The sequence below is a fragment of the Cryptomeria japonica genome, chromosome 7 (assembly GCF_030272615.1).
Source record: "Cryptomeria japonica chromosome 7, Sugi_1.0, whole genome shotgun sequence".
Lineage (NCBI taxonomy): Eukaryota > Viridiplantae > Streptophyta > Pinopsida > Cupressales > Cupressaceae > Cryptomeria > Cryptomeria japonica.
The window spans coordinates 523,441,773-523,463,196 of record NC_081411.1 but is presented as its reverse complement, the minus strand read 5'-3'; positions in this window follow the sequence as shown (position 1 = coordinate 523,463,196).

The following is a 21,424-nucleotide window of genomic DNA, read 5'->3' as shown; positions in this document are numbered from 1 at the left end:
GCATTTATGTGAGGTTACTATTTATAGTAAGTTTTTATTTGAGCACGAAATGGTGCGAAACTCTCCCTGAAGCTTCTGGTTGGCTAGATAAGCATTCCGGTAAAGTTGCGTCGCAAGGTCACAGCTAGTTTTGAAGATATTAAAGTTTTCGTCTTGGAGGGGTGCAATAAAATGTTTAAACTTAATTTTGGGGACTTTAGAGGCTCCGAAATGCCCTGAAAATTTGCCGTAACCGGCGAAGCGGGTTACGAGGTGATAGAGCACTTCGCGAGCTTTCCGGCGCTTCAAACGGTTCGTCAATCGGACACCCGGTTCTCAAGTTATGGCCTCCGGAAGTTTGTACTCCTGAAATAGGAAAAATAATTTGTATCGAATACATAAATGAGCTGTAAAAGGGAGCGACACGTGTTGATGTGTGCTTTAACATGTCATAGGGCATCTAGAAGGGAGATAAGGTCGGCTACACCTTATTGGGAGGTTTTAGCCCATGGTTTTGTAATACCGTTTGATGGTTTCTTGTATTGTATCTCCTATTTATGAGGTGTGTGAGATAGAGGTTGTGTGTAAGAGTCTTATGGCTATTGAGTTGCCTCTGAATCTCTGATTAGTGGTACTCCTGCGAAGAGCTTGCTCTGCAAGTATTTTGTAATCTGTTTTTGATTGCTGAATAAAATATTGAGCTGCTTTTGGAGGGTGGGGTTTTTCTCCCGAAAGGGTTTTCCCCACATAAATCATTGTGTTGTGGTATGATTGCTATTATATCTATTTCTATTTTCTATAACTGTTGTAATGATCTGAAAAAGTTTTGCATTACCCTCCTCTCAAGGTTAGTGTAGGAAGTTGTTTCCGCTACTTAACTTCCTTACACCATCATCATAACAGTCTATAAATATCATCATCCTCAATAAATCATAATGTCAAGTACAAATATAATATGTCTATCATCAATAATGAAGCATCTAAACATAAGTAAATCCATAAACATATATCAAAAGCATCTCAAAGTAGTCCATGCTATAGCAATAGTCTATCAATGCACAAAAGGGAAAGACAAATCAGGGAGGGCACTACACATTCTCTTAAAATACATTCTCATGAGCAAATATAACTTCACCTTCCTTAGCACATGCATGTTCTAATGAACCTCTTTAACCTCAAAAATGTCTTCATCACCAAGAAAATAATTCTCTCACATCCTTTTGTTCAATCTTTTGTAATGTCTAAAGCAAAGAAAAATGTACCTTTTCAAGAGAAAGTTGCATGTCACCATAGAAGCTTCTTAACATTTCAATTTTGTATGATCGTCAACAGCCTGATTTTATTCATCATTACTTTTATTGATAACCAATTCAAGCAACTAATAATGAGAAAGGAAGCAGATTTCTTTTCCATATTTCTCTTTAATTCTTTGTAAATTTTAAACTAGAGAAGGGTGTACCTTATAAAAAACCAGTTGCATGCCACCATAAAATCTCTTCAAGAATTCAACTTGCTTAGGTTCATCAAGAACCTGATTTTTCTAGGGTCGATACATAGATAAAGAATAGTATTCACCACCACAGTCATTGTCACTTCTTATTCAATAAATTATGAGTTATGGATTTGAATTCATTTAATACCAAACCATTATTTTGGTTTTTTGTTTCACATAGAGTCACCAACCTTCATTCCAAGAAAGGCATCCTAGAATTTTTATGAACAAAACATACTAGCATTTCGTTTCCTTAGCAAAGTCACCAAAAAACTACTGGTAAATAGATTTATCATTGTAGATTTCAAGTTGACTCACCCAATAAGAAATGGAAAATGTCCCAATAGTAGGATAAGTTCTTACTAGGGTAACGAATTTTGTCTATATTTGAGATGGGCAACTCACTCGTATGATGGGGTTTTTGGGATTTTTGTATACTTTTAACTTGAAAGTACAAAAGGGAGAAAAGATAAAACAAAGGAATATGAATAACAAAAAATTCAATGATAGAAAGATTTCACAAATGATAACAAATTAAAAAGGGGATTTTCTCACCAAATATGTTTTGATATGCAGCAAATAAAGGAAGGATAAAAAACCTCAACATACAAGGAGATAAGTTAATTTGACACATTCAAACTAAGATGCCAAGACATGAGTGTGTTCATTACATAAATTGCATGATCAATAAACATTTCAATAGATAACATATGATCTTCACCAAGGCAAAATGGGATTACCAATTTTTCATATGAAAGAGTAGCAATAATAATTCAAAAACACTTTTAGGATATACGAACCAAATTCATTATTTATTACTTTTATGAGATTATATAATTTTAGAAATCATTTTTATACAATGTTTAAATACAAAAGTCATCAAAAAGTCTCTTTGAAAATTCCTACGGTGTTTCCTCTCTGTAAAAGTCTCTTGCATTTAAAAAATAGCCTTGTGTTTTAGGCTTCATAGGATGACTACCATAATTGTTTTCTAATTGCTTTCTTGATATGCAATGGTCTTAATTGGTTAGGATTTACATCACTGCTCTTAAACAATGTCCATTTTCTAACTTCTAGTTACAAGTGGCATAAGTCACTTTTACAAAGATGAGTAGAAACTTAACTTTTGAGATGAATTTTGTTGAGGTACTTGTCCATCTAATTTATCTCCATTTATATTTGTAAGCATCTCACCATCAAGGTAGTTGAGAACAAAAAATGTATATCCTTCCATTGATAAGAATAGATAATCTTGATGTTCTCTATAAGGATGAAAAATCCTAAGCATTGCTACATGCCCATATACCAAAATATCGACCATCGATATAAAGAATATCCATTTACATCTCTTCACACATATAGACCCATATAATTTCATTTATTGATAAAATTAATGTCTTTTAAAGATAACCAACAAGGTCAACAATACATAATGATCTACAATAGGAAAAATGTGAAATCTCTCACTCATTAAATGAAAGTATTTATGTTCACTGTTCACTAGCCTTTAATGGTAGCATGCATTGAAAACACCAACAAATGTAACATGAATATCTTTTAATTGCAATGGCTATGCATTCTTAATAGTGAATGTTGTAAGCCTGATCTTGGTCACTTGAATGACAGAATCAAATAAGAGGTGTTTAATTGAAAGAAGATTTTAAAATAAAACAACAAATAGTATGAATTTTGTTGAACATTTTTAAAATAATAGAAGTCTTGGAGGATTTTGAATTTCTAGATTTCCAACGCCTTTTCTTTTGACTTGCTTTGTGGATTGACATGTTCTTCTTCAACACAATCAAGGTCATTCACTCCTCCATGTTTGTAAGTCATTCAATATGAAGGATCACATGCAATAAAAATGTTTAGTACAATTTGTTACTTTGAGAAGCCAATAATGTTATCAATAATGTCCTTTTTGTACTCTTGATTTGACATATTTGGATAATTGATTAATATCAAGAGAACTAAATTTCTTATAATGTAGACACAATAATCCTCTATCACCGAGAACCTTATCTTGAGAGTTGCATACATATCGTCTAAATACATGCAACGAGCACTACTATACATAGAACACCATTTTTTGAAATAATTGTGTCAAACATTTGTCATGCATAGTCTATCTCACCACATCTATAACATATGTAGTAACCACATCACTTATCAAAGAAATTTTACCCTTATTCATGGGTTTAATGATATATGCATAAAGTTGATAGAAAATTCAATTTCATTTGGTTTTATACCCATTTTCAACAAGGCTGTGTTGCAGCATAGTTCTTGCCAAAAGTTGGCAAAACTGTTTTGCTATTTGGAAGATAAAAAATTTAAAAAATAATTGACTTGCTTAATAAAAAAAAATTGACCTCGTGACAAAACTTTTTGTCCAATCACAACAATGATAAATTTGTTTTCTTTAGTATATATGTTAGAATTACTTTTCATAATTGGTGAGTATTAAAGTGCAACTACAAAGAATTGACATGGAAAGCATTTCTAATCCAAAGATGTGCATTTTTTACTAATTAAATGAAATAGTTGAAAGTAAAATCAAATAACTCTTAACCCTTAAACTAAATCAATTTTATAATGATTAATATTACATTATGGTTAATTAAAGCAATCAATAAAAGTTCAATTACAATTAGGGTTCAATCAAGATTATAATACAACTAGAGTTAGAAAATCTTTCAATTATAGTTACAATTAGTATTAAGGTTATGTTTAACAATGTAGTTTTATAAACAAATTGGGTTAAGACTAGGGTTAAGGCTAGGGTTCTATTGCGTTTATAAAATTATTTAGTTTGATTTATAATTATAATTTTTGTTTTTACAAAATTTTAAAAATCATTTGTATGAAGATTATGTATGAATATTTTTTTTAAATATCGAAATAATGAGATTGGAAAAATATAATTTCTATATAACAATTAACCAATTACCCGAAAGAGAGAGTTGGGATCAAGGATAAAATTAAAATGAGATATGTTTAGGGCATGGATTAGGGTGGAATTATGGTTAGGGTTTCAATAGGTTCAGGGTTAAAAATTAATTAAGGTTAGGGTTAACATTAGATTAGGGTTTGAGGAAAAATGAATTGTCGTTACAATGTAATTAGGGTTAGAATTAGAATTGGAGACATGATTAGAGTTAGGGTGCAATTAAGGTTTTATCAGTAAAATTAAGGTTATAAGAAAACTAAGGCTAGAGTTGAATTACAACTAGGATTAATTAGGGTTAGGGTAAATGAAGACTATAAGAAAAATATTTAAGTTAGAAGTATCTATTTTTTTTTTTATCATTTAATCAAATTAAAGTGTAAGAAGGATATATCTCGGCTTATTCTATATATATTATTAAACATATATAGACTAGTCAAATATTTTTGAACTTCAGAAAAGATTTTGTTGTCCTATTTAAAACTAGTAGTAATAGTTAGGAAATGTGTAATAATAATATTATAATATAATATAATACTATAGTATAATATGATAATAGTGTAATTATATAGTACAATAATATTTAATAATATAATAATAATAATAATATAATATTAATACATAATATATTTTTTATTAATAATATAACATTTTTTTTTAAAATTTGGCAAAGTGGCAACGCCACTTGATATAATTTATTGATAATAAATAATTTTTACAATATATTTAAAAATTGGTTCAAACTGAGCTCCCAGAGAAAAGAACCAGCAAGAAAAACTCTGGTCATTGCTCATCAACATGATTATAGAAGAGAAGTAGTGAACAATCCTCTAGCCGGAGCTAGTTACAAAATAGAGATCAGCAAAGGAGCATGCAGACTCTTTTACACGTAGGAGCATGCAAGCTCATTTTATAGAATAGGAGCATGCAAGCTTATTTACAAAATAAGTTCTTGGGATATCTTGAATGCTCTATTGGCAATATAGCATTATAATAGACAATGAAAGATTGTTGGCATTTCATTAAGGATATTGAGAAGGTTGTTGATGATTATGGATATAATTGATTAAAGATGTTTACTGTCTTGATATTATTATTTTGTCATTGATGTCAAGAAATTGATTTTCTAATTCAGTATGATGTTGCCATATCTTGAGAAGTATGATATGAAGAATATAAAGATGTTGGTAAAAGACACATGAAAGAATATGATGAATAAGGGGATGAATAAGGTATTCAATGGGCAACTAGTACCGAGTTAGAGAATGATGAGATCATGATGTTTTAGATTGTTTTAACATCATACATATGTTGTAAATTGTAAAGGTTAATACTACACTATGTTATCAAGCAAAGAACCTAGTCGGTAAACCCTAAGGAACCTAGTCGGTAAACCCTAAGGTTATCGCTATCAGTTAATGAAGGCGGAATCTCTACCGAGTGAAGTTTAGTATTCACCGAGTTGTTACCGAATTGTAACCAAGCTATAACAGAATGCATTAAATGTTTACATGTGATATTTAATGAAGGAAGCTGATGAGCTGGAACTGATTAAATGATTGGCGAGCCGTGCATGAAGTTTGTTAATTAATCTAAGGCAAAGGAAAGTCGGCATGAAGATCTATAGCTCAGATTGAACCACAATACCCTGGCACAAGTTCCAAGAAATATATGCAAGTTCCTAGGCGAGGTAAAATGTTTTTAGATCGAAAGATACATTGAACTTGGACAAGATTGAAGATCTGATGGCTATGATTGATCATGGGAAATGTGATCAAGGAGATTAAGCGGTTACCTAATTGTTTATAAATAGGAAACTATTGATAAACAATGTATGCGGGCAAGTGTATGCACGAGGATGCTACATAGTGATTACCAAGCACAGAAGCTTGAAGACCTATTAGAATAACAGAGTATAGAAGCCCAGCAGATAGATAAGATTAGTTCTATGTCTATATTGTATTGAACAAATAGGAATCTGCTTTAGCATTTTAGATGTGAAGTTGCAGATAGATTTTTATTACTGTTATTTTGTGAAGGTGACAGAAAATCTCTTAACCGAGTAGACTTAACAGTCTTATTTGTAAAACCCTCTAGCAAGGTGACATTCTGATTGAGTGTTTGAAATCCTTTAACAAGGTCACTTCTAACAAGGTGAAGATCCTAATAGATCTGAGGGAAATCCCTTAACCGAGTCACATCTAGCAACGTGTTTGTAATCTTTAACAGGATTTGCTTTTAACCGAGCATACTCTAGAAGAGTATGTTTCTTAGTGGGTCCAAAATCCCACAGTGGTTTTTCCCTATTTGGGTTTCCACGTTAAATCTGGTGTTATGAGGTTTATGATGTTTATATGCTTTTCAGTTTGCATGTTTGATAGTTTTGATTATACTACTGAAGTATATGTTACCGAGGTTGAATCTGATGTTTTTATGGATGATTAAGTTTGTATGATTCACCCCCCCCCTCTCATCTTGTTGGCTATTGGATCTGTACTTATATTAAGTATCAGAACTATCATGCTCTGCAACAAAGAACTCCTGCAATCAAAATTGACATGCCCCTGCACCAAAAAATATATATACTACAGAACACAGAGAATTTACAAGAAACACAAGGTTCCAAAACATGACTAACACCAACGACATGAGATCTGAGGTCTGACATTATAGACAAATGCCAAAGGAGAAGAGGTGAATGCAGAAATGCTAGAGAGAAATGAAGCCCAAAATTTTTATGTCGTAAATGAAAAGAAAGAGGAGATATATCATAAAAAACTGACAAACCAAAAGAAGCGGCGTACAAAGATAATCATGAAAACAACGTTATGTCAAACTTTAAATGACATATGAAGGACGGATTCCCAATGTGAAAATAAATATCTCCAGATTTTGCACCAGAAGAGAGTACCAAACACACGAACAACATCAATAACAACCAACTCATCATTAGTGAATGCCAATTGATGATCAAGTAAAGCAAAGTACCTCAAATCAAAACCAAATGGAACTATGAAAAGAAATACCTCACCAAGAGAAGAGAATATCAACTTGTATAAATGATTAATCATATAATAAGAAAGATTAAATCCTCAACTCTCTACAGGCTATAATTAATAGGTTTGGGAAGCTCATCAAATCACCCCCCAATCGAGAGGAATCAATAATAATTTTGACACAACCCATATTAGCGAGGCAATCAGCCAATGCATTACCTTCATGATAAACATGTGAGATGATGAGGTGCTCAAACATATCAAGAAGAGTCCATATTTGTTCAAGAATATACCGAAAATGCCAATTATCAGCTTTTCTTGCCTTGCAAGCATTAATGACAATAGTTGAATCACCTTCAATATGAAGGTATTTGAAATTCAAATCCTTAGCCATAACAAGACCTTCTAAAAGAGCACAAGCCTCGGCCATATTATTTGTGCCAAGAGAAATTGGCATAGCTTTTAATGCTAATAAAGAACCCAAATGATCATGAAAAACTATCCCTATTCCTGAATCACCAGGATTTCCACGGGAGGATCCATCAAAATTCAACTTACAAAAAGGGACATTAGGAGGATGCCATTTTATGGAATTTTTGTCTACAGGTGTTTTTCAAATCCTTGGAAAGGTGGGTGATACAGGAATAATGATACTTTTCCAAGAAGAGATCATAAAATTGTCCCAAGAAGAGAACTCTGAATTCATTTTAAAATATTTCTGGACATGAGCATTAACTTGCTCAATAATACTTCTTTCCAAAATCCCAAGAACAACTGATTAATCCGATGAGTCACATCTAAAAAAGTGCTTTTTTCTTTCCCACCAAATGGCCCATATGACTAAAGAGGGAATTATAAACCACAAACAAGCAAATAGAGAACATGAATACAAAACTGGCCAAGACTGAAACATGTCCCATAAAGATAAAGGTAAAGGGAATGAAAGAGATAACTTTTGTAGGACAAAATGCCAACAAATACTCGCAAACTCACAATGAAGAAAAAGATGATTGACATCTTCAAGAGCTTTACCACATAAGACACAAGAAAAGGAGGGTGCAATATTAAATTTGACTAAACGATCACTAGTCAAAATTTATTTTGCAGTGCGAGCCAAGAAAAAACACCAGCTTTAGGTAATACTGAGCTATTCCAACAAAACAAAAAGGCACAATGAGGAGCATTTTGATTGGCCATTTGTTGAACAACAAAATATCCTTCTTTAACAGAGCAGTTTCCCGATTTAGAAGGGCACCAAATAAGTTGATCTTTGATGTTAGAAAGGAAAGCCACTCGATCTTGCAAAACAGATTTAAAATTTTGAATTTCCTGCAAGGACAATGGTAGAGTAGAGGGATCCTTCCATGAGACCTTGTGAGAAAACATATCAACACTATCTACATAATCAACCAATCTAACTCCCCATGATTGAGAAAGAATAACTGAAACATAAGAAAGAGAATCATGCTGTGAAAGAGGTGGAAAGCCATTCCAGGAGTCTTTCCAAAAAAGAATATTCTCCCCCGAATGGACCTGCTAGGAGAGAAAATTAGAGACCACTTCCCTACATGAGATCATAAAGTTCCAAGTAGCTGACCCCTATGGAGGATTAGAAATTGTGAAGATCCTAGCAGGGTTCTGGGAATCCAAATACTTAACCTGCATAATTTGGCACCACAAAGATTAGGGCTTAGTATACATAGACCAAACTAGTTTGCCCCCAAAAGCCCTATTTATTTTAGATAAGTCATGAATCCCAACACCACCAACTTGCTTGGAAAGAGACATCTTGGTCAAAGAATTCAGTGGAATCATTTTATCTTCTGTCATGTTGTTTTTCCAAAGAAAAGATCGAATAATCTTTTCAATTTGGGAGATGACTGATCTAGGAGCTTGAATAACTAAGATATAGTAATTGGGAATGGCAGATAAGACCATTTTAATGAGAAGTATCCTACCTAAAAGAGACAACCACCTAGCCTTCCAAGGAGAAATACGAGATTTAAGTCTCTCAATAATCGAATTCCAAATAGAAGACTTAGCAGATCCCATAAAGAAAGGTATCCCCAAATAGGTAAAAGGAAGAGAGTCTGATGGGAAACCTAAGATATTCACAAGTCTATCAGCCACCAACTGAGGAGTATAAAAAATGAAGATCTTGGATTTATGGGGGCTAATCTGTTGGCCAGATCCAGCAGTATAAGTATCCAGAATAAATTTAATATGAGTAGCCTCTTGAATAGAAGAAGACCCAAATAAAAGTGTATCATCGGCAAAAAGGTTATGAGTGATTGACATATCAGAGTTAGGAATTAATACCCCTTGCCAAAAGTCCAGATCCCTTTTCTTAATAACCAATCGACTAAAAGTTTTTACCATAATGATAAATAAGAAAGGAGACAAAGGATCTCCTTGTTTAACACCCTGGGTTGAAGAAAAGTATCCAGAGGGAGCTCCATTAATGATGATAGAAAATGAAGTAGTAGAAATACAACTCTTGATCCATTTACACCAGCTTTCAGAGAAACCAAATTTTCTCAAAACTTAGAGCAAAAAAGCCCAGCAAACTTTATCATAAGCCTTCATCATATCAAGTTTGACCACAAAAGCTGGGATATTGGACGAATTTATGGAATGTAAAGTTTCATGAGCAACAATTTCTCCCTCATGGGTTTACTGACCCAGTACAAAACCTCCTTGTTGAGGAGACATGATATTAGGAAGGAGAATTTTAAGTCTTAAATAAATAGCCTTGGTGAAGATTTTGTAAATAGAGTTGCACAAAGAAATGGGTCTAAATTCAACAAAAGTTTGGGGATTCTTAGATTTCGGGATAAGGGCAATATAAGTGATGTTAAAAATTTTAAGGATATAACCACCCCTCCTAGAGTCTTCCAAAGCCATTAATAATTCAAAACCAATAAAATCCCAACATTTCTGAAAGAACAAGATAGTAAACCCATCAAGACCTGGAGCTTTGTCAGGGGCCATGGAAAAAACAATAGAATGAAGCTCATATAAAGAAAAAGGCCTCATAAGAAAGTCATTATCCTCATGGGAAATAAGGGAGAGGATAGAATCTAAAAGCAAATCCACATGATGATCCATGGAGGAAGAAGAAAAAGAAGGAGATAACAATTCCTTAAAAAAAGACACCCCCTCCTCTCTAATCTGCTGATCTAAATTAAGGACATAACCAGACTTAGAATCCTTAATACTAAAAATTGTAGAAGCGGCTCTTTTAAGCTTGGATTCAGCTTGAAAGAAGGCAGTATTCCTGTCACCTTCTTTAAGCGAAACCTCACAAGACTTTTGCTGCCAATAGATTTCAACCCGAGAGTAAAGGATCTCCCAGTAAGCTTGCAATTTCTTTTGAGCATCATTAGTGGAGGAATTAGTGCCATGTCTAATAATCTCCTCATTAACAACCTTCAAATCATTGGCAACTACCTCTTTTTCATGAAAAATATTCTTAAAGACCAATTTATTCCAAGCCATAATTTGAGATTTCACAAATTTCAGTTTGGAATAAAACTGGAACATCTTAGTCCCTTTGCAAAATGGAGCACTTATCCACCATTGCTTTAATAAAGAAAGAAAATGAGGATGAGTGAACCACATTCTCTCAAACTTAAAAGAAGGTCTAATAGAGGGAACATGATCCAATTTATCAAAATTGAGCAAAATTGGGAAATGTTCAGAATCTGAGGAGGTAAGAATCTCAGAAGAAAAAGAAAAGTTGCTCAAACATAGGTTTAGGGAAATAAGAAATCTGTCAAGGCAAGAGGCAATCTGGCATTTAGATCTCCTATTAGTCCAAGTGAAAAAACCATTAGAAGGGAAAATATCGAATAATGTACTGTTTTGTACAAAGGAAGAAAAGTCATTAATAACCTTCTGAGTTATAGGATTACCCCCTCTTTTTTCATTCGAGGAAAGGAGAGCATTAAAATCACCCCCAAGCACAATAAAAAAATAACCATATCGTAAAAACAATTCAGATAAGGAATCCCATAAGTCGGTTTTATCTGAAGGAGAAGTCGGACCATAAATATTAAACAGAACAAAAGAGACTTCAAACCAGTCAACCTTTAACAACTGCCAATGAGAAGCAAAAGATAACATCTCAACTTTGACTGATTTTGGATTCCATAAAGTTATAAGACCACCAGAAGCACCCAAAGAAGGAACATGAACAACTTTCCAAAGGGACCATTTGGAAATTATGTTATCAAAAGAATCCTGAGAAAGTTTAGACTCTTGCAATAAGATGATGTCCACTTTTGAAGAATCAAGAAATTTCTTGATCCTTCCCCTTTTGTCACGGGCATTTAAGCCCCTGCCATTCCAAGATAAAATCCTCATTTATCACAAGGAGAGAAACGTGCCCTCCTTGTTTTGACATGGGAAGAAAATTTCTCTACAATAGTGGATTGAATACCAGCCGCAATCTCCTCCTTGATTTTAGCCAATTTTGGTTTTTGACCCCTCTTCTTAGGAGTTTTAACAATAGGGGGGAAAGAGAAGGAGATTGCTCAAAGGCTAGCTTCTGAGAGAAATCAAACCCATACACATTAGAAATAGTTGAAGAAGGACTATCAATAAGATTCGCATCCACACCTTCAACTGAATTTGGCTGAGAAGAGGAAACATGACAATCATCATGGACAGACCCCGAAGAGGTAGAAGAAGAAGAAAAAGAAAATTCAGTAAATTCCTTTGCAACAATCTCATCAAATAGATTAGAAGAAATTGAAAAAAAAAATATCTGAAGCAATAAGCTGAATCTTCTCTTCAGAAATGGAAAGAGAAGAAGGAGACCTTGGAATGGGCAAAAAAGAATCACTATCAAAAATCAAACTATGAACAATTTTGGTATCAACCGCCAGACCCACAAAAGAAGAACGAGGAGAAGAATTAACAGAACAATGGTTTGTGTAACTATTCGAAGGTAACAACAATTTTGGAAACAGAACCGAAGGACAAGAAATTTGAAAAAAACTCGCAGAGGAGAACAGAAAAGGTTCAAAATGAAATTCAGAAGACCAATAATCCTTGAAAGGACTAGGAATAAACTTAACAAAACAAAACCGATGAATGACAGACAAAACAGAGAAGAACAAGGCCAAAGAGCAGAGAAAAGTAAAATCCATCAGAGGCACATTACATATTGTTATCAATATAAAAAAAAATTATTATCTTTAATTAAAAAAATAAAAATTAATATTCAATTTTTTTAGGTTTAATTCTCATATTTTAATAATTTTAATTTTTATATTATATATATAAAAATTAAAATATAGAATTAAAAATTTATCGGAAAACTCAAATATAGAATAATAATTATTTTGAAACTAAAAAAGAAATCTTAATAAATAAAATACTCTATTTTACATGAAAATAGATTAATTAATTAAGTTTAAATTTTTTTAAAAACTTTTCCTTTAAATTTATATATAAACTATCAATGGCAGGTGTCAGATAGTTTAGTCTTATTAAGAAACTTCTTGACTCATCACAAAATGTTTTGTCCAATCACTATAAGATAAAGTATATTTTTTTGACATATCTATAAAAAAATGTGTACTTTTCGTAATCAAATATTTATGATCAATGGAAAATAGTTTTTTACTTTTTATTGGTTGTTGTTAATTAGTTTATTCACTTGTTAGTTGTTAAAGTAAGCCTCGCCCTATGCAGGAACTAATAATTATGTCGAGAGGCATCTACAATGACATCAAAATGTCAGTAAACAAAAATTCAATTTTGAAACAATTTGACATGCAAATGACGGATAAATGCATGAAATATGTCAATTTTGGTTTTTGTGGAGGTGTTATTTTATTACTCCAAATAAAAGAGAACCCTCACCACTTGTCTCCAACTATATGAAACCGTTACATTCAAATGATAGTAGAAGAGTGCCATAATATTTAAAAGGAACAATCACCTTCTATTATAAGACATCTCTCGACATAATTTACCTATATTTTTAAAATATAGATATACTAGTTGATAAAATTATTGAGATACCTGAATCACATCAATTTATATGACTAATCTTGTACTTGCTTATAACATGTGTTTTAAACCAATAGAGAACTTTCTTGGCATTTGTGTTTGGTTGAATCAATCTTCAAATGGTGTGAGAGTAATATTTTCCAATTGTAATGAATCAAACATGTAATTAATGCATTGTCAAAACACAGATGACAAAAATATTATAAATCAAATCTATCAACACATGACAATAAGAACTAAGAACATTTATATTGAGCCAAAAGCAACCATTTTTTTTTGTATATTTGCAATTGCCTCTACACCAAAGTATAAAGTGAATTCACTCATCTCTGTCTTTTATCTAAATCATATGAATGATATTACAACCATGAATTGGATGTTCGACCCTTTTTTGCATCATGAAGAAAAAGACTAGAAATTGTGTGAATTTGATGAAACTGAAAAACTATTAAAACTTGAGTAGCTTAATATTCTATCACAAGATCTTTCCATATCATAAAAAATAACATCACAAACATCCTTGCCAAGAAGTTTTTCTCTAGGTGCTATGAAGCTCAAAATTTAATTGTTTGAGTAAATCACCTTGTAAAAATTTGAAGTTCTAAAATCTCCCATCGAAAGATGTTTAAGCTCAAAACTTGCCACAAAATAGAACTAAAAATATCCCCATAAAAGTATTTATCATCATCCTAGATGGATTTTGAAATTTAAATATTTTTTTAATTTTGGGTGGCTACATCACTGCTTTTTAAGGCCTTTGATTGAAATGTTAGAGGTTCTTCTTTGAAATGTTAAGAATCTCAGCATTTGTGAATGATTGAGGATATTTTTTACTGGGAGGTAGTCTATAACATGATTTTGATGCAAAGTTTAAAATTTGACTAGTTTAAAAATGGAGCTAATAGGGTGATAGTTGAGTGCGGGTACATTGTTGGTGGTTATTATGGTATTATGGTTATGCAAGTACATTTATGAATTGTCATGATATGATTAGGTTTGTGGTGGCTTGATGTTGATTTGGTTTTACTTTAGAAGGTTGTTTCCTACTTTTTGGATGTTTATTTAGTTTCATTACTATGGTTACTCATTGTGGACATGCTTGGAAATCAGATCTAAGGTTGATTTGATGTTTGAGTGTTGATGTCTATATGAATATTTTCCTTAATATCTTGGTTTGAAGGTTATTAATTTTATGATGAGTTTGCTTGTTTCAATGTTTTGTATCTAGGAGTTATGTGGTTTGTAGGTGTGTGTATTCTTTTGATCACAATGGGATGACTCGGGTGTTGACTACCTATATCCATGAGATTGATTCAGTATTGATGCAAACTTTGTTAGTTGGTTTTTATTGTGGTCATTTGTGCATTGGTATGTTGCTATGAGATAAGAGGATAGATGATTAGAGTGCCAGGATTGTCAGTGTTTGGGACTTGTAGGATGTGGTTTCATCATGATTTCATGGGTAGCTTGGATACATGATTGTATGATTTAACTTGTGACAATGATGGATTTGTGATATAGTGTTGATTCTTAATGGTTTGATGGTATTTGTATCTTCTTGTCTTGGAGATCTTGGTTATACTTTGTGTCATTGGCATTTCAATTGCATGTGTATGGACTTGGATGATCTTCATTTAGGATATGGTTATCATGTTGTCATTTGTAGCTCAGTATCATGGTTAAGTGGAATATTTGGTAGTCATGTCGATTCATTGTTGGTGATGGGTGTTCTTCTTAAGTGTAACTTATAATTTTTGGAGGCACTCTTAGATATTGTTCCTACAAAATAATTATTTTACATTTGCAAGCTCACTGTTACGAGATAGTTATCTTCATGTTATTGGAGATGTTGATTATTTATTTAGAGCATGTTTGTTATTGTTCCTTGTTATACTTTGGATACTATTTTGAGTTTTGACATGATACAAGTTATCTCTCTTGAGACCGGGATGTGTGCATTGATTCATATGATCTCTAAGGAGGAGGTAGTTAAATCATTATATCATGGCTGGATTCTTGATTTTTCATTGTATTAAGTATGTTGATTATTTTCTTAGAGCTTTTTGATAGTGATGTTGCATTTGGATTTTAGCATGGGTTGATCATTGGTAGGTGCTCGTGGATACTTAGAGACTTAGGTGATGATGATGTTCTCTTGTGATTAAGACATTCATTGAAATGGTATCAGGTTTCAACAATAAGATTGAGGAGATTTCACTTGGTTATCATGGAAAATAATTCTCATTCCTCACTCTTAATCTACTCGATAGTTTGTCATTCAAAAGGTATTTGTCCATCCTTCTTTTCAAATGTGTTATCATTTATGTTTTATATTTCATAGATATGGATCTTGAGCTATAGATAACTATTTCTATAGGATTAATTTTGAGGGATATCTAGCTTGGTTATTGCCTTGTGCATGTTTTGATTGTGGTGGTGATTATGAGGATCTTAGGAGATGGCTATTGTGTTGATTTCTTATTTTGAGAATGGATACTTTAAAAAAAAATTCCTCAATTAAAATATTCTTGCATCATGTTGATGTGTTTTTTATGACACCTCAAACATAGAATAAAATACTAATAATTTATCCTCTCTTGAATAAGGAAACCTTGAATGTTAAACTTTGTGATCAAACAAGGTAACCCCAAGGTTTACAATGCGAACAATCAACTATAATATTGGATAGAATTAGTGACTTCATGTGATAATTTTGGTAACACAAAGGGACTTATGTTTTGTTGGAACATGCAAACTAAACTTAACTTGGAAAATAAAAGACAAAAGGGAGATAAAGCTAGAGAAATCTAAGCTAAGACCTATGGACAATCATGATAAGGAATAGTGGTAAGATAGAGGGATTCCATAATCAAGCCTTGCTTTTCCATGAGGAAACAACTACACAAAAACTTATGCAATTTACAAAGGTAATGAAGGATTTTCATATTGTAATCATTCCTCCAAATACCCAATACTAGTGCAATCCAAATGAATGGCTACAATAAAACTTGTGCTATATTAGGTTTAGACTAACCATGCACTGCAATTTACAATCAACAAACTACAAATGGTATGAACCAAAATTCTATCAAACATCTTCACATTTCTCCATTAAAATCAATGAACTTCAACTAACTTTGATAAGTAACAAGAAACCATGCAAAATGTATAAACACAACACAAAGATCCATCATAGCTTCAATAAAAGCTATGTATTGATTTCAACATAGTCTTGGAAACAATATGTATCTTCCTCCTACTCTATTATTAATAAATAACTATCAACTATACTATTAACCTTTACAAATGAGAAGCCAAAGCCTTATCTAGAGGTCTTGATTACAAATGAATGGCCAAGATTGATTTGAAATCAATGGCAAAGATTTGAACAACAAAACCATAATTGGGGTGGTTACAACCACCACCACATATATTGAATATATGACCAATGATATCATTACAATATTTTGGACACACATCCCATTTTAGAAAGGACCAATGAGAAATGAGGTTAGGCACATTGAATTTAGTGCCTTCCAAATGTATTGTTGATGATTCGGGTTCCATGTACTTGGTCATGCCAACATGGTATCACTTGATTAGTCAAGGTGAATAGGTGTCACCATAGCATGCATATGTTGTAAACTTTCTTTTCCTTATCCATATCTCTTGATACTCAACATTATCTAGCCTCTTGACTAATTGTGATGGTTCATATTCCCAAATTGCATCATCTTGATCAAGCCTTTTGGAACCATCCACTTTTCCTGATTATTCTTGCATTTCATTCTCATGTTTGAGAATTCTTCATCTTGAATGTCTTATTGCCTTCATCCTCATCAATTCCTTGAACTAGTATTCTTCTTGTTTTTCCTTGGAATCGTTCTTGAAATGTTTTCCTCATCCGTTGAAATCTTTCTTTTATGATATCCTTCATGTTGTAGTGTCCTTCCATGCAGTTTTCCTCCTTTGCATTGTTACAAAGTCCTTTTGATCTTTATTTCCTTGTCTTGTCATCATTAGGAGTCTTTCATCCATATATTTGTGTCCCTTTTATCTTGTCTTTCTAAAGAAATTCCAAGGTCGTTGTAAAAACTTCCTTGTGATTCTCTTGAATTCCTCTCTTTTAAATGAGAATGCTTTCCTTCTTCGCTTTGTTGTAGTTGTGATGTCCTGTTTATGTCCACTTCCTTGAACTTTAATTAGTTATCTTACATATCATAAATTTCTTCTTCTATATTCCATTCATCTTGGATTTTACCTTGAGGTTTTGACTTCCTCATGTAGATAAATCCATTTCTAATTTGCCTTATACGCTTTCTTTGAACTTGGACTCCTTGACTTGATTCCCTTTCATGTTGTCCATGCTCCATTCACTTCCTAGCCATGTGCCTCACTCCTTGCATCAAACCTGAAAAGACAATGAAAACACATTGAATAGGATTATTAATGAAACCTCATGTTAATTCCTAAAAACCCTTAAGTGAAATGCAAGAGGATTAAGATATGGAAATAAAACTTTCAACCTCTTTCATTCTTGATTTACATTGAAGAAACCCTAAAAGAAAATTCATGATAATATTTGGTCAACATTGATGAAACAAATTTTATCTTAAAACATCATCAAAATACTTTGCAAACCTTTTTTCCTCAATATTGCATGCAATTTCCAAAAAATCAGACCTCTACGATTTCTGGTTTAACATTCATTGATCTAGAAATGACACTTTCTGACCTAGAAAATCTAGAAATGACACTTTCTGACCTAGAAAATCTAGAAATGGATTTTCAAAACCTGGGAAATACTTCATTTAATGATGAAATTCACTCATATATGTAAGTGAACCATCTTCTTTTCTAGTTTACAACATCAATGCTTCTAATTTTGATTTGAAATTTGATCATATTCACTTGTTCTACCTGATTGTACCCCGGCTTATACGAAATTTGTTTATGTTTCTGCTTTGAATTGACTAGAATTCATTGTGTTTTGATTCTTTGTTTGCACTTTTTGTTGTCTAAATTTTCTTAATCTTTTCTTTTGCTATCATCTTCTTTAGTATATGATCTAACTGTGAATGGATAGATTCACATTACAAAATTTACTTTATAATCCTTCCTTTCATTAGTTTTGAAATCTGATTTGCTTTCAGAAGTTCACATTTATCTTTGCCCTTGAATTGGCCCTCATATTTACTTTGATTTTATTTGAGTTGTTCTGAAAAAAAATGATATGGAAGTATTCCCTTTTGATATTTCATTTATATGTATTCATAGCAACTTAATAAGGGAGGTCGGCTAGGTTTTTCTTCTTTCTTTTTTTTTAAACTTCAAAATTCTCTCATCCTTATTAAAGTCATCCCTCTACCTTTTCATATTGGAAGGATTTCCATGTTTTTATCCAAGTCGACCCTCTTAAATCATGGATTTCACCTTGCTTGAATGCGTATAAATAAAATGTTAAATTATCTCCCTTAAAAACACAATTCAAACTTGTAATAATATTTATTCTAGAGCAAAGTAGTTTCTGGATTCAATTTTGTACAAGATTTTTGCATCGACGTTTCGGATCACACTCTGTGATCCATCATCGAGATAATGAGAGCCAAAGGAATCAAATAAGATGTAAGTTGCAGACCTAAAGCTCTTAGCATTGAATATTTATTCTACTTTGCCCACTTCACCAATTTACACCTAATTTGCTTTTTTGAATGATAAAAATGAAGTTATTAGGCTTCTCTTTTATAAGACTCCCACCTATGGATTTAACCTTACTTCAACTAGGCCAACCAAGCATAAATATATTTACAATTTTGAAAGTTTTCAACTTCCATCATGAAGGTCAACTTGACACTTAGTTTGAAAAAACTCCCTAATTTCCAAAGGAGGCTGATTTGATACCTTTAAAAGAGTGCATTTGAGATTCTAAGAGGAAATTATTTGGGCACAAATTCAAGGGTGAGAGAAATTTTTCCTCTTTAGCACATTTCCTTACCTCCCAAGAAATGAGATGGGTAGGATTTCATGTGGAGGAAGGAATTTATGAGCGGGTTTTCACCTTAAAGAAAGAATGTGAGCACTAATGAGAGGGTGAGAGGAAATTTCCAAGTTTAGAGGGAACAATTTCTCCTAGGAAAGAAAATCTTCATGCCTTGAGCAAGGAAATTTTTGAGTGGAAATGAGACTAGTGCAAGGAAATGTCAAAGTGGAAATGATACTAGTGCAAGGAAATGTCTTGCATTGGAATGGAAAGATTGAGCAAAATTTCACATGAGAGAAGAAATTTAGAGTGCAAAATTCACCTTGGAATGGAAATGTAAGGTGTACAACGAGGATTACCAAGGAATTTTGTAATATTTTCAAGTCCTAAAAGGAAATTTTTTGACCTCATTTCTATCTTAGAGGGGAAATTTTCTTGCATTCCACGACTTGGAAGAGGAATTTCTAACTTCAACTTAGGATCATGGATTTTGAATCTCGACTCTTGAAATTCCTTATCTCAAACAAGGATTGACTTGAAATTGCAATTTATCCAAGGATATTTAAAAAAAAATTCCTTATTTTCTCCTCCAATCAAGATCGAAAAACCAACCTTGACAAGGAATTTTATTTGTCTTGGTATCGCATTCCTTGAATTTTCTCACCATTTTTCCACACTTAGAATTTTCTACATTTCACTTTCCTAACAACTTTCATTGGTGACATTTAAAACTTTCACTTGACAACACCGACTATATTTTGACAACATTTCTTGCACTTTCACAAAATTTAGCAACTTAATCAACATTCTAAATTTCCACCTTTAGTTCGCAGTCTTGATGCTTATTCATGGATTCTAGGCCCAAAATTTGAATTCCTGACTTAATCACACTCTTGGTATTGAATTTGGACAACTTTCATTTTCATTCCTTGGAACAATAGCACATTTCTAATCTCAATTCATACCATGGGCATGGAATTTCTAACTCGACTTACCCATTCCTGACCTTAGACTTATTGAGTTCCTTAACTCGATCTATTTATCTCCAAGCAAAAAGGTTTCACACTCTATCATTTTAGGGGTTTCTCAACATTCATCTTGGACTAACAAGACACCACATTCCTTAAGAGATAGGAGACAAAACCACTACCAAGCTATGCAAACTAATAAAAAACACCTATGCTAACAAGCAAAAAAGAGGAGGAAAGATGAAATCTCTCACCCACGAAGTGTTTTGAAAGCTCCCACTCATGGATTATTTTGATCCTAGCAACCCATGTGTTGGGTTTGGAAATAGTTACGCCTGCAACAATTACTACAATAATGATAACTCCAAGGCCTTCTACCACTAGTGGATGAAACTTTGATTGTGTTGCCAAATTTGTTGTTGCCCTTCCTCCCAAGGCAAAATCTCATCCTCTTTCTTGTGCCAAGACCTTCCCTATTGTGGTTTATGTACAAGATGGGGTGGAAAATGTTGATTTGTTGGGTTTTGGCCTTCTCTCTAGGATCTTCATCAATGGGTGGTTGATTCTTGGAAGCCTTTAGTTGCTAGTAACATTGAGCTTTTCCTTTGTGCTAAAGGTTTTTTTTATGCTTCTTTTGTGTCTTATACTAACCATGATTTGGTTCTAGGAAAGTTGTGGGCTTAGGGTGTCCATTATCTCTCAACCAACCAAGGACAACCTCCTTCAACCCTCTTAATGAACCACATAGTGTGTTTCTAGTGTGGGTTTGTCTTACCAACCTTCCCCTTCATTTTTGGGAGAATTGTTCTTTTAAGTCCGTAGGCAACTCTATCAGTCACTTCTTCAAGGTTGATGATACCACTTCCTTCATGGGTCCTTATACATTTGCATGCATTCTGATCAATATTGACATCTCCATACCTCTTCCTAGCAATGTGGTTCTTATGGTTGGGGATATGCCATGGACTCAGTTGCTCCATTATGATGGGCTCCCCTTCTATTATCATCAATACTTCTCTATTGGCCACTTGGCCATGAATT